Genomic DNA, 16,568 nt, shown 5'->3' with positions numbered 1-16,568 from the left:
AACAGAAAGTAGATTACTGGTTTCCAGGGACTGAGTGGAAGGGCCACCTGGGAGTGACTGCCAATGGACAGGAGATTTATTTATGGAGTGATGAAAATGTTCTAAACTTGGACTGTGGTGATGATCATACAGCCGTGTGCATGTGCCAAAAGTCACAGAACTGGACACTTTCACAAGCTTGAATTTTATGGTAGGTGAACTCTATCTCCATAAAGTTGTTATTTTAAAAACTAAGTACACCTTTATAGACTTGTGGGACTTGGGGGTAAAATTCAAAATAACTATAGTCCGCCTGACACAGTGGGCCAGCCACAAAAATGTCATCACTTTGACCTTGAGCATTTACTAATGGCCAGTCACCTGATCGGGCTTGTCTTCTTCAATTCTTATGACTGTCCCATGATATAAAGAGAAACTCTTATGATTACCATTTTAGAGGTGGGAAATTGAGAGGTGGGAAATTTAAGATATTTGAAGGAGAAGTAAAGAGCAATTCTGATTCAAGAACCCACACTCTTGTCCATTAGACGATCTTCCCTCTCTGAAGCATTTAATCTCTGTTAGTGTTTTTATTACAGTTGAACCTTGAACAACTCTGGGGTTAGAGGCATCAACCCTCCTGCCAGTCAAAAACCTGAGTGTAATTCCACAACCAGCCCTACACACCTGGGTTCTGCATCTATGGATCCAAGCAGCTGTGGCTCGTGTGGTACGACAGTGTGTATTTACTGCAAAAAGCGTCTGCATGTAAGTGGACCTGCACGGTTCAAACCTGCGTTGTCCAAAGGTCAACTGTGTCACTATGGTTCCAGCCTTGAACATCCAAATGCTCGAGTAGTTTTTAGGAAGCTGAGTGGCAGCTATGAGTCAGTACTTTTCATTAGAATTTTACCTTTGCAAATGGCTTGGTACAGATAAAAAAAATGACGGGATCTAAACTGAGTTGAAATCTAAACATGTTTTCATCTGACACTGTTCAGAGTCCAGCACTGGGTCATGATGAGACGATCTGTTCAACATGCCAAGATGCTCTGACGCTGAAAGACGGGTCCCACAGGCCAGAGAACTGTCGTTTCTCTCACGCTGCTGACCGTGGACTCCCGGGTCACCATGCGTTTCCTTACATTTTTATCGTCCTCTGTTTACAATATTTGTTGTTGCTGTTTACTTGCTAAGTCAGGTCTAACTCTTTGCAACCTCGTGGACTGTAGCCTTCCAGGCTCTTCTGTCCACGGGATTTCCCAGGCAAGAATACTAGAGTGGGTTGCCATTTCCTTCTCCAGGGGATCTTCCCGATCCAGGGATTTAACCGGCATCTCTTGCATTGCAGGCAGAATCTTTACACTGAGCCACCGGGAGAGCCCACTTAAAAATATGCATTCCTTCATTTTTTTTACTGTTTAAATTAAAAATGTGCATTTAAGGCAATCGATGATGGAAGCGCAGGAGGCTGCCATTTGGCCATTCCAGCAAGTGACCACCCAACTACCACTCTCTTCTTATTAAACAGCAACAAAATCCCAGGCAATGTTCCACCTGAGGGACTATATTTTTAGGCTTGTAAGTAAAGCCAGGCGGCTAAATACTGACCAAGGATATAGAAGAAGTTCTGTGTTCTGTCAGAATTCTTTTGCATTTCTGGCCTTTCCTACTTCTGTGTAAGAGGTATGATGCACGGAGCTCCAGCAGCCAGTTTGGGCCATGAGGTAACCTTTTGGTTGGAAGCCCCCAGTAGGATGGCAGAGCAGACACAGATGAAACCTGCTTTCCTGATGACCTTGGAACTATGATACGAACTCTGAATTATTTTCTATGGAAGAAAACTAAATTTCTACTTAGTAAGTTACTATGAGTTTTCAGGTACAGGCAGACAAACCTAATTCAAAAAGTAGCATCAGCCTACCCTCCTATTTATATATGTATATGTTTTAATAAGGGGCTTCCCCAACAGCTCAGTGGTAAAGAATCCGCCTGCAAGGCAGAAGACACAGGAGACGTGGGTTCGATCCCTGGATCAGGAAGATCCCCTGGAGGAGGGCATGGCAACCCACTCAGTATTCTTGCCTGGAGAATCCCATGGATGGAGGAGCCTGGCGGGCTACAGTCCATAGCTGCAAAGAGCTGGACATGACTGAAGCTACTGAGCATGCACACTTTAACAAAGAGGATCGTACCAAGTATTAGACTCCAGAACTTACTCCTTTAGTTTCCACTCCAAAACAAATCAAAGGATCCTTCCACTTCAATATGCACAACCCTAACTTTCTTTTGAATGAATGTGTAGCTTTCCATTGTTAAGGTTTCAAGTTGTTCCTCTACATCCGTTAACCACTTTGTTAAATTCTTTTTTTCAAATGCTGTTTCTGAAAAGAAAAAAATCTATTTCTACTCAGCGCTGCCTTCCCAAGGCATTCAGTTTTATTTTGCTCTTAGACAAGCAACTCTGCTTCCCAGCTTAGATTCTGGGAAACTAACAAAAGGCCTTTGGGGGTTAGCATCCCTCACAGCGAGCACTGGAGCGCATACCACCTAATAACAGCAACGTGAGAGACCTGCCCTCAGATCTGACATCTGACCGTCGATGTCATGACAACACACAGCCCTATAAGTGGACGGGGGTTCAGGGTGTTCTTCTCGGGAGCAACCAGGGGACTGCAAGTTTAAAAAAGCTTCATAAAATCCTGAGCATAGGAATACACACTTACAATGGATCTTCATTACTCAGACCCCAAAATAGCCATTAATTGTCGGAAAATGTGTTAGTCACTAAGTCATATCTCACTCTTTGTGACCCCATGGACTGTAGCCTGCCTGTCTCCTCTGTCCATCAGATTTCCCAGGCAAGAATACTGGAGTGGGTTGCCATTTCCATCTGCAGGGGGGATCGTCCCAACCCAAGGATCGAATTCACGTCTCCTATATTACTGGTAGATCAACAAAATAAAATAAAACACTTTTAAAGCCGGTTCTCAGAGAGAAGGCAGATTCTGAACCACAGAGCCCAAATTCTCCCATTGGACTTAGAGTTGCAATTGTTTGGGTAAAACACATCTCAGGTATCATTCAGAGACCAAATCCATGTTCAGGCAAGTTTCTCAAGCTTTCCATTTTTGAGAGAGAAATTAACCAGGAAAATTTTCAAGATTGCTCTTTCTGCTGAAAGTGCAATTATTTCAGCGTCCTTATCAGAAGTACACAGAGACCACAACCATGCTGAACCACTTCTCCGCAAGAGACAAGACCAGGCGAAATGCACCTTAACAGCCACTGTCTCTGATGAACAAAATCTCATCATTTCAGAGACAGTACCTGTTTGCGGTTAAGTAACTGATTTTTAAAACATTTCCACCTCTGAGTAAGAAATTGCACTCACCTTTCACACTGGTGTTCTGAAAGCAAGAGGGGAAAAAGGCTGCTTTCTGATAACAGGCAGCCCCACAGTTTTCTCTGGGCGTGCAGACACAGCCGTGTGCTGGAAAAGATTCTATTGTTGGAAGATGGACTTGCTCCAGGTATTTCTGAAAAGCATGGTTGTGATTTAATTGCGTGGCTCGGGAAGCATCCAGCAACTGGACATCTTTTTTTGTGCTTCCAGTTGTGAGTGTGTGTGTTTAACCAAGTGTGCTTGGTGCCAGATTCTCACTTGATTTATAATCAGACCACAAGTTCGCAGCAAGAAAGTTCCAATCGTCAAGAGAAAACCATTATTTCTAACATTCCTAATACCCGAGTAGTCAGTCTCTGCGTTTTCTTTCCCTTTCCAGCCTTCCCCCCCTGGCAACCAGCTCTGGATCAAAGGGAACAAATTCATCTCTTTCCTGAATATTCACCACTCAGAACTCCAGGAACCCTGGCGCCAGACAGCCGGTGTCCCAGCTTTGGGCCTCACCCTTCACAGGGCACAGAAAGGACACCGCTCAGACAAGAAGTGTTCTTTACACAGTCTGTCTTTATCCGAACGAATCAATGGGAGAAGGAGAAAGCTGTCAGGTTGGCGATTCTGAAATCTGACCTCATCAAAGCTAAAAAGAGAGGAATGTGGGAAACGGTTAAAAAAAAAGAATCTGGGGTTTGTTTTGACACCGGCTCCTCAGCCAGAGATCAGAGAAGTGCGAGCCTGGACTGGGAGAAGCAGCCAAATTTAAAAAGCAGAACTTAGGGAGGGAGAGTGGTCACAGCCGAAAGGACACCATGCTGCCGGTCGCTGGCAGGGAGAAAAGTCGCACACTTATGTGCGCGCACTGAAAACTAAGAAGCTGTTTGGTTCTTAGTATTTGGCCGGTATCTGCAGCCAAATCTTCAAAAACAGATCGAATCACCAAACGGGAAGCGTCAGAAGACTGGAGTACAACTCCTACCACACCCCTCTATAATTTCAGTAAAGATGAAAGGCCTGCCTAAATTATCATCTCTCTGAGTCGTGTCTGACTCTCTGTGACCCTATGGACTGTAGCCCACCCGGCTCCTCTGTCCATGGAATTTTTCCAGGCAGGAACATCGGAGTGGGCTGCCATGTCCTTCTCCAGGGGATCTTCCTGACCTGGGGGTGGAAACCACGTCTCTTGAGTCTCCTGCACTGGCAGGTGGATCCTTTACCACCGTGCCCCCTAAGAAGCCCCCAGTCCCACTGGTCCCTGAGAAGCCCCCAGTCCCACTGGTCCCTGTACCACAGTGAACACAATGACTAACAGAAAGCCTTCTGGCCAACCAGGAGAGCAGGAGTCCACCTTCTGCGGAGCCCAGGCGACACTGGCCAGCCTCCCAGCCTCGGGGAAACGCTTCCTTTCGAGTCCACCTTCTGCGGAGCCCAGGCGACGTTGGCCAGCCTCCCACCCTCGGGGAAATGCTTCCTTTCAGGGCAGGGACAGTCACCATCGGACCCGCTGTGAATAACCTGGGTGTTCAGACCCACGCCACCTGCAGTACTGAACACGCGAGCAGAGCAGGAACTTTGCTCTCCCCCCAGACAGGGGCCATCGCCCACCAAGGACCACCCTCCATTCACGGTCTTCTCCAGAGGGCTGTCCTCTGGCTGAAGACGAACTGCAACCAGGCAGCCACAGAGCAACAAAAATCCAATCTTTTTCATTCTCTTTTGAAGGTCTGGTCTTTAATCTGATACAGATAAATCTTAGCCACCAGCTCAAGAGTATGCTAACTATCTTAATGAAAATCAGTTATTACAGAAGAGAGAGGAAGAATCCAAATGCCGAGAAATGACAAGTGTTGTGTAAACTCGCTTCAGGAGCCACAGCTGGAAACCCACCCCCTTCCACGGTGTGATCTCCGGCAAATACATCCCCTATCTCCCCCTTGTCTTCGTTTCCCCTGTGCTGAGTAATGGAGAAAAGACAACCAACACCTTCACTGCCCCCAGGGCACAGCTGCAGAGGGAAGGGAGGTCTGGACGGCCAACAAGGACCCACATCAGTGTCAACCAACACCTTCACTGCCCCCACGGCACAGCTGCAGAGAGAAGGGAGGTCTGGACGGCCAACAAGGACCCACGTCAGTGCTGGTCCCCATGCCTGCTGCTGTTTAGTTGCCAAGTCGTGTCCGACTCTTTTGTGACCCCGCGGGCTGTAGCCCTGCAGGCTCCACTATCCGTGGGGTTCTCAGGCAAGAACACTGGAGTGGGTTGCCATTTCCTCCTCCAGGGGATCCTCCTGAGCCCGGGATGGAACCCACATGGCCTGCATTGGCAGGCAGATTCTTTACCACTGAGTCACCTAAGTTACCATAACAGGTATTACTGAAATCAGGTCACGCAATGAGATGATGTGATCAGAATGGCGGAGACTGGGGCTTCTGGGAGCTGCTGGGTTCCCCAGGGCAAGTCCTGTTAATCTTCACTGCACCTCGGAGGACCCAGCACATCATCGGCCGCGTCAGCAAGGGAACCGGACTGAACCACAAGGACGAAGGGATGAAGGCACAGAGCTCCAAGCTGCGTCCGGACCGCAGCCACGTGGCATCTTCAGCCTCACGCCTTCCGGCTGCCCCCCCTTCAACCCAAGATTCCCCTCCTGTGGGCCTTCCTCCCCTCCCCAGCACAGCTCTTCCTCCCTCAGCCCGCCACACCTCCAAATGGAAGGGGACTCAAGCTGGGTTAGACTCAGAAGGTGCGGGGAGGTGGGTGAAAGGAGAGTAAGAGGGGTGGGCCGTGGCTAAGCCTGCTTCACAGCCGGGAGCCCAGCACCAGCGCCAGTTCGCAGGTCTGAATCTCAGAGCTTCAGTTCTGCAGCCGGAACAAGTCTGGTCCCTGACGCTGACCTTAGAGACACGTGTCTAATTAATCCTGTAACATCTGTACTGGCATGTGAAGTGAAATGCCCTCAGAGAGGCCATGCCCGCTGTGTCCTTTCAGAGTGTCTAAACGAGCTTCCCAGTTCTGCCCCACACCAGCTCGCAAGCACACTGCGGGCACTCTCTCCCTCTAGCCAATAGGAAATACAAGCCTCTTGTCTTTAGGAAATATTCATGCTTCGGAAAATATTCACTGAGCACCTATCATGTGCCAGGCCCACTGCTTTTGCTCTTCTACAAAGAGTTGCATGAGCCGAGATACTCTGGCTTTCAACAAATGGAAAATCCATTTGAACCTTGCTTTATAATAGGGGGGTTTATTTTCAGAAGACAGGAGAAGCTCAAGAACTTTCCAAGGGAAAGAAAGAAAACACAGTACCAGGAAAGACTCAGATTCAAACCAGAAAGCTCTTTAGAAAATCACTTTCTTCTCTCTCCCTCTCTTGGGTTCTGAGTCTCATGGAAGATGTATAAACTCATCTTTGCCTCCATCACTCTGTTAAGTAAATATCTGATTTAAGTCAATTAAGCAACTCATTCAATACATATTGATCGTCTGTGGTGCAGCAGGCACTGTTCCGGGTGCTGAACAGGAGTGGACACAAAACCGACAAAAGTCATGTGCTGCTGCTGCTGCGGCTGCTCAGTGACAAGTCGTGTCCGACTCTGGAGCCCCACGGACTGCAGCTCGCCAGGCTCCTCTGTCCTTCACTGTCTCCTGGAGCTTGCTCAAACTCGTGTCCACTGAGTCGGTGATGCCATCCAATCTTCTCATCCTCTGCCGTCCCCTTCTCTTCCCACCTTGAATCTTTCCCAGCATCAGGCTCTGTTCCAATGACTTGGCTCCTCGCCTCAGGTGGCCAAAGTATTGGAGCTTCCGCTTCGGCATCAGTCCTTCCAATGAATATTCAGACTGATTTCATTTAGGATCAACTGGATGGATCTCCCTTCAGTCCAAGGGGACTCTCAAGAGTCTTCTCCAGCACCACAGTCCTAAAGCACATGATGCAGTGGAGTTTAATGCCAGCTGGTGCAGGCAGGCAATCAACATCTAAGTAGAGTATGAAGCAGGCTGGCAGGTGTGGTCTAGTAAGAAATGTGTATTTTGCTTTTGTCTCCCGTTCCTGGCACAGCTCCTACAACCTCTGGAATCTCCTGAGTGATGGGAAAGACAGGAATTTAGAAGCATCTTTTATTGCTCACAACTAACTCCTTTAATCCTAAGTGTATGCTAATGAGGTGCCTCTCGATCAGCCAAAGGAAGCATTCACACCCAGCCCTCACCTCTGGGGAGGGGCACAGGGCTGGAGACAGAAACACCCATGGCCAATGAATTGGTCCATCACGCCTACATAATGAATCCTCCATAGAAGCTCCCAAAGGGCAGGGTTCAAGGACTGAAGGACCAAGAGATCATCAAGGTGCTGGCAGGGTGGCAGGTCTAGAGAGGGGACAGAAGTCCCACACAGTCCCCTCCCATACCCTGCCCCAGGCATCTCTTCCATCGGGCTGTTCTGGAGTTGAATCCTTTATAGTCATCAGGGAAATGCAAGTGAAGTGTTTTCCTGAGTTCTGTGAGTTGTTCAGGCAAATTTCTGAACCTGAAAAGAAAGCTGGGAGAACAGCACAGTTATGGTCGGCCCCGCAGAAGGGTGGGAAGCCTGGGCACCCCTGCTGTGGTTGGCAGCTCCAGCAGGGACATCTCCTGGGAGCAAGGTTTTTACCTCTGGAGTCTGTGCTAACTCCAGGAGGCAGTGGCAGAACTGACCTGAGTTTCTGGACACACTTGGTGTCAGAGGCTGCATCATAAAAATGAGCACCACCACCGCTCACAAGCGACGTGAGGCCAGAAAGTGAAGAACTGGGTCAACGGGAGAAGACATGGGGTCCGTCAGAGGCTGCTCATAGAAGGTCCAACCAAAGGAAGGGCCAGGAGATGCGAGGGGGCATGGTGGCATCCCAAGGAAACACCCCACGTAGATGGTGAGCGCCAACGCCCTATGCCAGTGTTCTCGTTCCGTCACTCAGTCATGTTTGACTCTTTGCAACTGACCCCATGGACTGCAGCACACCAGGCTTCCGTGTCCTTCACCATCTCCCAGAGTTTGCTCAAGCTCATGTTCATTGGGTCAATGATGTCATCCATCTCATCCTCTATCACCCCCTTCTCCTCCTGACCTCAGGGTCTTTTCCAATGAGTCAGTTCTTCACATCAGGTGGCCAAAGTACTGGAGCTTCAGCTTCAGCATTAGTACTTCCAATGAATATTCAGGATTGATTTCCTTTAGGATTGAAGGGACTCTAAGAGTATTCTCTAGCACCACAGCTCGAAAGCATCAATTCTTCAGCTCTCAGACTTCTCTATGTTCCAACTCTCCCATCTGTACATGACTACTGGAAAAACCAAAGCTTTAACTCTATGAACCTTTGTCAGCAAAGTAATGTCTCTGCTTTTGAATATGCTGTCTAGGGTGGTCACAGCTTTCCTTCCAAGGAGCAAGTGTCTGTTAATTTCATGGCTGCAGTCACCATCCACAGTGATTCCAGAGCCCAAGAATATAAAATCTGTCACTGTTTCCACTTTTTCCCCATCTATTTTCCACTAAGCGATGTGACAGGATGCCACAATTGAAGTTTTCTGAACGTTGAGTTTTACTAAGAACGAAATCCTAGATGTATTTTGAACCTAGAGGCAACAGAATTTGCTAAGGGGCTGCCAAACAAAATGGGAGAGGAAGAGAAGAGTCAAGGACAACTGAAGGGTGATCCATCGCATAAGCAACTGGGAGGATGGGGTTGAACTAGGAGCTCCACTGAGACGCCTTTGGTCCCATCAACTGGAGGAGGAGGACCCCAAAACACGAGCAACAGGAGTCTGAGAGCTGACGAGGCTGCAGGTCAAGGAGCTTCCATAGGCACTTACCTGCTCTACAGAATGGAGAACACACTTGATTTTCAAAAACCAAAACGCTAAGACGACAGGATTCTCTTCTGAGAGTTTGAAACAGAGTGTTACTAAAAGCCTACAAGGAAGATGTGCCACAGATAATCTTCAGTGTCTAATGCACCACATTTCCTTGAAGCCAAAACAACTATTAATTCAAAGATAAAAGTCAGACAAATTGGTTATCTCACAGTATAGAGACAGATTCACAAATACCGTTCCTGGTGCATCATTCACTTTGAAATGAAGGAGCAAAGCATCATGTTTAAGCAACCCATTTCTCCTTACTAAATCACAAGAGGATGGTGTTACAGATCTCATGGTATTTGCTTAAAACATAAGCTAGTTATTTGAAAAAATGAGTACATCATATTCAAACTTGAAACTCTGACCTAAATCAAGACTTTCTGACTTTCTGTGGACATTACAGAGGTCTTGTCATTCTCTCATCTTCAATTATATAGGCACTCGTAACTTCTGTATCTCTATAGAGATAGAGAATAAATAATTTAATCATTTCAGGATGGTATGAAATGTTAAAGGCAATAATAGAAATGGAAGGAATAAAGATTATATTAAATAGTTTATAAGTAAAAGAAATAGATCTAATATTATAAAATGCCTAATATTTATGTAGCATTTTATATGGGATGGATGCCAAACATTAAACATATATTATGTCTCTTTTAATCTTCATAACATCTGACCTCCTGATACAAAAAAAAAAAAGAAAATGCAGTTCAATCCAACCACTACAGCACAGTGAAAACATTAAATGAGACGCAGCACACGTTGAAAGTCAGGGACAGCTACACTGGAGCCCTAGATGAGCCAACTTCTTCCTAGACGTCCCTGGACACGTTCATTAACTCCATTAAACTTTCACCTTCTCACTTCTCTGGTGGTCCAGTGGCTAAGACTCCTGCTCCAAATGCAGGGAGCCCAGGTTCGATCCCTGGTCAGGGAACGAGATCCCACGTGCTGCCACCAAAGGTCCGGCACACCACAAGTAAGACCCAGCACCGCCAAGGAAATAAACAGATGCCAACGTAAAATGAAAAGGCGGAGCCACAGGAGCACCTACCACAGAGGGCCGGTAAGAGCACTACCAGCTGATGTGTGTGCAAATGTAAAATGAAAAGGCGGAGCCACAGGAGCACATGCCACAGAGGGCCGGTAAGAGCACTACCAGCTGATGTGTGTGCAAATGTAAAATGAAAAGGCGGAGCCACAGGAGCACCTGCCACAGAGGGCCGGTAAGAGCACTACCAGCTGATGTGTGTGCAAATGTAAAATGAAAAGGCGGAGCCACAGGAGCACCTGCCACAGAGGGCCGGTAAGAGCACCACCAGCTGATGTGTGTGCAAATGTAAAATGAAAAGGCGGAGCCACAGGAGCACCTGCCACAGAGGGCCGGTAAGAGCACTACCAGCTGATGTGTGTGCAGTATTCAGCCTGGCACCGGGCAAAAAGTAAGGGCTTACTAACTGTGAGGCATTTTCATCAATATCACCAACATCATCACCATCAGCACATAAAGTAAGAGAGGCAGGTTCGATCCCTGGGTCTGCATAAATCCCTGGAGGAGGGCAGGCAACCCACTCCAGTATTCTTGCCTGGAGAATCCCATGGACAGAGGAGCCTGGCAGGCTACAGTCCATGGGGTCACAAAGAGTCGGACACGACTGAGCAACTCAGCACTCACACAAAGTGTCAGAATTAAACTGAATCATACAACACTGAGCTGGTGTCCAGAGAGCTGGAAATTGGTTGATGTTGGAAAGCCTCATGAATATTTGGTGTCAGTAGGGTTCTATCCATAGAAAACGATCAGAGTTAGCAGTACCTGAAGCTCCAATACTTTGGCCACTTGACGCGAAGAGCTGACTCATTGGAAAGACTCTGATGATGGGAAAGACTGAGGGCAGGAGAAGAAGGGGACGACAGAGGACGAGATGGCTAGACGGCATCACCGACTCGATGGACATGGGCTTGAGCAAGCTCTGGGAGTTGGGACAACAGAGGACGAGATGGCTAGATGGCATCACCGACTCGATGGACATGGGCTTGAGCAAGCTCTGGGAGTTGGTGAAGGATAGGGAAGCCTGGTGTGCTACAGTCCATGGGGTCAGCTGCAAAGAGTCAGACACGACTGAGCGACTGAACAACAGCAATGACCTAATTAGGAACTGAATGAATGAATGAATATCTGTGTTAATTTTTTCATTGTTTATTGCGAACCTAGACCCTGGGTGAGTATAGAACACACATGTGGAGCCAAACCATCTGAGCTGGAGGCCCTTCTCTGTCACTGGGAGGGATCTGAGCCTTTGCAACAGTAAAGCTTTTAGCCCAGGATGTTAGAAGGGGGAGACACAGCTCAGACAAAAGCATACTCTACCACACCCAAAGAAAACAATAGAAGGTTCCCAAGCTAGAGTATTTCCAAAGGGTGAAATTTAAATGATTTTCTCTTCTCATTTGTCTTTCCACCTACTGCAAAAAGCCTCTTTATTTAAACAAAGCAGGGCTATAGACGCATATACACATTCTGTCTCCTAAGAGGCAATCATTTAAACAACACTGCTCAGTTCTCTTTAGGCGGAATTATTTGAATAAAATCAACCCCCACATCATATTTGAATTTCTGGGTTTTTTCTCCCTTACAGTAATTAAATATGTACCTGTAGCTGACAATGGATTCTCCACACACATATTTAAATATAGCTTCTCTTCCCACTATAACAGGGTTATATAATGAGACACACTTCTGCCCACTTAAGGAATCACAGAGGGGAAATGAGAATATGGGAGCTGGACTCTGAGATGCTACTTTTAGCCTAAGGCTGCAGGACACACTGCAAGTGAACATTTTACTATTATTCACACCTTTCCTTTTGGCTTCCGCTGTCTACTTTAAGAGTCAGAAATAACTCGAGCTAGAAAGAGGTGGATTGTGTCAGGGATCATCCTCTGTCAGCTAACACATTAACCGATCACCGCAACACCACAGAGTGCACAGAAGCATGCTCTGCATTACCCAATTACACACCACCATGGATTGCACTGGAGAAAGAAATGGCAACCCACCCCAGTATTCTTGCCTGGAGAATCCCATGGACAGAGGAGCCTGGCGGGCTACAGTCCACGGGATCGCAGGAGTCGGACACGACTTAGCGACTAAACCACCACCACCACCTTGGACTGCACAGAAGCGTACTCTGCATTACCTGATCACCGCAACACCACAGAGCGCATAGACGCATGCCCTGCATTACCCGATCACCGAAACACCACAGGGCTGCATAGACGCGCTTCAGACACTTGTGCCGTCGCCCGACAAAGCTGGCTGACTGCCAGCGCTCTGCCGTCTCTGGATGACCAGCACACGTTTCTGGGACCACCGTCTCCACAGGAGGGACTGAGTCCATCTTGGCATGCTTTCCTTGGTTGAGCCATGCCGCTTTTTATGGGCAACATGAAGAAATGATTTGTCTTCTTGGGAAATGAATTTACTTTCTGAAATGGAACAAGCAAAAGAGAACACAAGCTCAAAACTCTCTAAATTTGCATTTGAAGTGACAGTCAGTGGTAGGATGCCTTCCATTATAAAATCTCAAAACGAGAACAGTCAATAGCAACAAGATATACTATGACAGACAAAAAAAATGGCCCCCTAAAGATGTCCACTGCGTAATGCCCAGGACCTGCGCAGATACTATCTTAACACTTTCCAGAATTGATTATGCTAAGAGTTTTGATATCTGAAAATCACCCTGGAGTATCCAGGTGGGCACAGTGTAATCAAATGCATCCTTATAAGAGAAAAGCAAGAGACGAAGTTAGAAAAAGCAGATGTGACAACAGAAACAGGCTGGACTGAAGGGCTTTGAGGATGAAGGAAGGGGCTATGAGTTAAGAAGTACGAGCGAAGCTAGAAAAGGCAAGGAGACCATTTTCCTAAGGCCTCCAGAGGAGGCTCGGCTGACACCTTGATTTTGGCCCCTTAAGGCTCAATTCAGACTTCTGACCTTCAGAATTGTAAGAAAATAAATTTCCATTCTTTTAAACCACTAACTAAGTTGTGACTATTTGTTACAATAGGAATAGGAAAGTAATGTTATGTATCATTAAAACATTTTAAATGTACGATTTTCGACAAATGTTTCTTGAATTAATTTCTGCTTCTGAACGTTGACTCTATATTTAACTCACTATATATAAGAGCTGCAGTAGAGCATAGGAACCTGGAATGTCAGGTCCATGAATCAAGGCAAATTGGAAGTGGTCAAACAAGAGATGGCAAGAGTCAACATTCTAGGAATCAGCGAACTGAAATGGACTGGAATGGGTGAATTTAACTCAGATGACCATTATATCTACTACTGTGGGCAAAAATCCCTCAGAAGACATGGGAGTAGCCATCATGGTCAACAAAAGAGTCCAAAATGCAGTACTTGGATGCAATCTCAAAAACGACAGAATGATCTCTGTTCGTTTCCAAGGCAAACCATTCAATATCACAGTAATCCAAGTCTATGCCCCAACCAGTAACGCTAAAGAAGTTGAAGTTGAACGGTTCTATGAAGACCTACAAGACCTTTTAGAAATAACACCCAAAAAAGATGTCCTTTTCATTACAGGGGACTGGAATGCAAAAATAGGAAGTCAAGAAACACCTGGAGTAACAGGCAAATTTGGCCTTAGAATACGGAATGAAGCAGGGCAAAGTTTTGCCAAAAAATGCACTGGTCATAACAAACACCCCCTTTGAACAACACAAGAGAAGACTCTATACATGGACATCATCAGATGGTCAACACCGAAACCAGATTATATTCTTTGCAGCCAAAGATGGAGAAGCTCTATACGGTCAGCAAAAACAAGACCAGGAGCTGACTGTGGCTCAGATCATGAACTCCTTATTGCCAAATTCAGACTTAAATTGAAGAAAGGAGGGAAAACCACTAGACCATTCAGGTTTGACCTAAATCAAATCCCTTATGATTATACAGTGGAAGTGAGAAATAGATTTAAGGGCCTAGATCTGATAGACAGAGTGTCTGATGAACTATGGAATGACGTTCATGACATTGTACAGGAGACAGGGATCAAGACCATCCCCATGGAAAAGAAATGCAAAAAAGCAAAATGGCTGTCTGGGGAGGCCTTACAAATAGCTATGAAAAGAAGAGAAGCGAAAAGCAAAGGAGAAAAGGAAAGATATAAACATCTGAATGCAGAGTTCCAAAGAATAGCGAGAAGAGATAAGAAAGCCTTCTTCAGCGATCAATGCAAAGAAATAGAGGAAAACAACAGAATGGAAAAGACTAGGGACCTCTTCAAGAAAATTAGAGATACCAAGGGAATATTTCATGCAAAGATGGGCTGGATAAAGGACAGAAATGGTATGCACCTAACAGAAGGAGATGATATTAAGAAGAGATGGCAAGAATACACAGAAGAACTGTACAAAAAAGAACTTCACGACCCAGATTATCACGATGGTGTGATCACTGACCTAGAGCCAGACATCCTGGAATGTGAAGTCAAGTGGGCCTTAGAAAGCATCACTACGAACAAAGCTAGTGGAGGTGATGGAATTTCAGTTGAGTTCTTTCAAATCCTGAAAGATGATGCTGTGAAAGTGCTGCACTCAATATGCCAGCAAATTTGGAAAACTCAGCAGTGGCCACAGGACTGGAAAAGGTCAGTTTTCATTCCAATCCCAAAGAAAGGCGATGCCAAAGAATGCTCAAACTACCGCACAATTGCACTCATCTCACATGCTAGTAAAGTAATGCTCAAAATTCTCCAAGCCAGGCTTCAGCAGTACGTCAACCGTGAACTTCCAGATGTTCAGCTGGTTTTGGAAAAGCCAGAGGAACCAGAGATCAAATTGCCAATATCCGCTGGATCATCGAGAAAGCAAGAGAGTTCCAGAAAAACATGCATTTCTGCTTTATTGACTATGCCAAAGCCTTTGACTGTGTGGATCACAACAAACTGTGGAGAATTCTGAAAGAGATGGGAATACCAGACCACCTGATCTGCCTCTTGAGAAATTTGTATGCAGGTCAGGAAGCAACAGTTAGAACTGGACATGGAACAACAGACTGGTTCCAAATAGGAAAAGGAGTACGTCAAGGCTGTATATTGTCACCCTCTGTATTTAACTTCTATGCAGAGTACATCATGAGAAATGCTGGACTAGAAGAAGCACAAGATGGAATCAAGATTGCCGGGAGAAATATCAATAACCTCAGATATGCAGATGACACCACCCTTATGGCAGAAAGTGAAGAGGAAATAAAAAGCCTCTTGGTGAAAGTGAAAGCGGAGAGTGAAAAAGTTGGCTTAAAGCTCAACATTCAGAAAACGAAGATCATGGCATCTGGTCCCATCACTTCATGGGAAATAGATGGGGAAACAATGGAAACAGTGTCAGACTTTATTCTTTTGGGCTCCAAAATCACTGCAGATGGTGACTGCAGCCATGAAATTAAAAGACGCTTAGTCCTTGGAAGGAGAGTTATGACCAACCTAGATAGCATATTGAAAAGCAGAGACATTACTTTGCCAACAAAGGTCCGTCTAGTCAAGGCTATGGTTTTTCCAGGAGTCATGTACAGATGTGAGAGTTGGACTGTGAAGAAAGCTGAGGGCCGAAGAATTGAAGCTTTTGAACTGTGGTGTTGGAGAAGACTCTTGAGAGTCCCTTGGACTGCAAGGAGATCCAACCAGTCCATTCTGAAGGAGATCAGCCCTGGGATTTCTTTGGAAGGACTGATGCTAAAGCTGAAACTCCAGTACTTTGGCCAGCTCATGCGAAGAATTGACTCATTGGAAAACACTCTGATGCTGCGAGGGATTGGGGGCAAGAGGTAAAGGGGACGACAGAGGATGAGATGGCTGGATGGCATCACCGACTCAGTGGACGTGAGTCTGGGTGAACTCCGGGAGTTGGTGATGGACAGGGAGGCCTGGCGTGCTGGGACTCATTCGGTCGCAAAGAGTGGGACATGACTGAGCGACTGAACTGAACTGAACTGAATTCTTTTCATATCTTCAAGACGTATTTATGCATTAGTTCCTTTTATTTGTTCAGAATCACACATTTCACTCAGTCATTCATTTACTATCTTTTTCACTTGTTCAAAACCCTTTATTGAAAGCCCACTCGGAGCCAAGGTAGCTTCAGTCGCTCAGTCACGTCCGACTCTTTGCAACCCCATGAATCGCAGCACGCCAGGCCTCCCTGTCCATCACCAACTCCCGGAGTTCACTCAGACTCATGTCCACTGAGTCGGTGATGCCA

At 46.3% G+C, this 16,568-nt stretch overlaps 1 protein-coding gene and 1 non-coding gene across 3 annotated transcripts in view; one reads left to right on the top strand and one right to left on the bottom strand.

The window, feature by feature from the left end:
* DOK5 (docking protein 5) overlaps window positions 1-16,568 on the bottom strand; it is a 151,328-nt gene that overhangs the window by 101,630 nt on the left and 33,130 nt on the right. The gene's annotated exons all lie outside the window — the stretch shown is intronic.
* TRNAL-CAA (transfer RNA leucine (anticodon CAA)) lies at window positions 10,146-10,217 on the top strand. Its single transcript has one exon. It is a non-coding gene; the product is annotated as a tRNA-Leu (tRNA).

This window comes from Bos indicus, chromosome 13 (assembly GCF_029378745.1).
Source record: "Bos indicus isolate NIAB-ARS_2022 breed Sahiwal x Tharparkar chromosome 13, NIAB-ARS_B.indTharparkar_mat_pri_1.0, whole genome shotgun sequence".
NCBI lineage: Eukaryota > Metazoa > Chordata > Mammalia > Artiodactyla > Bovidae > Bos > Bos indicus.
This window is presented reverse-complemented; position numbering and strand designations above follow the sequence as displayed.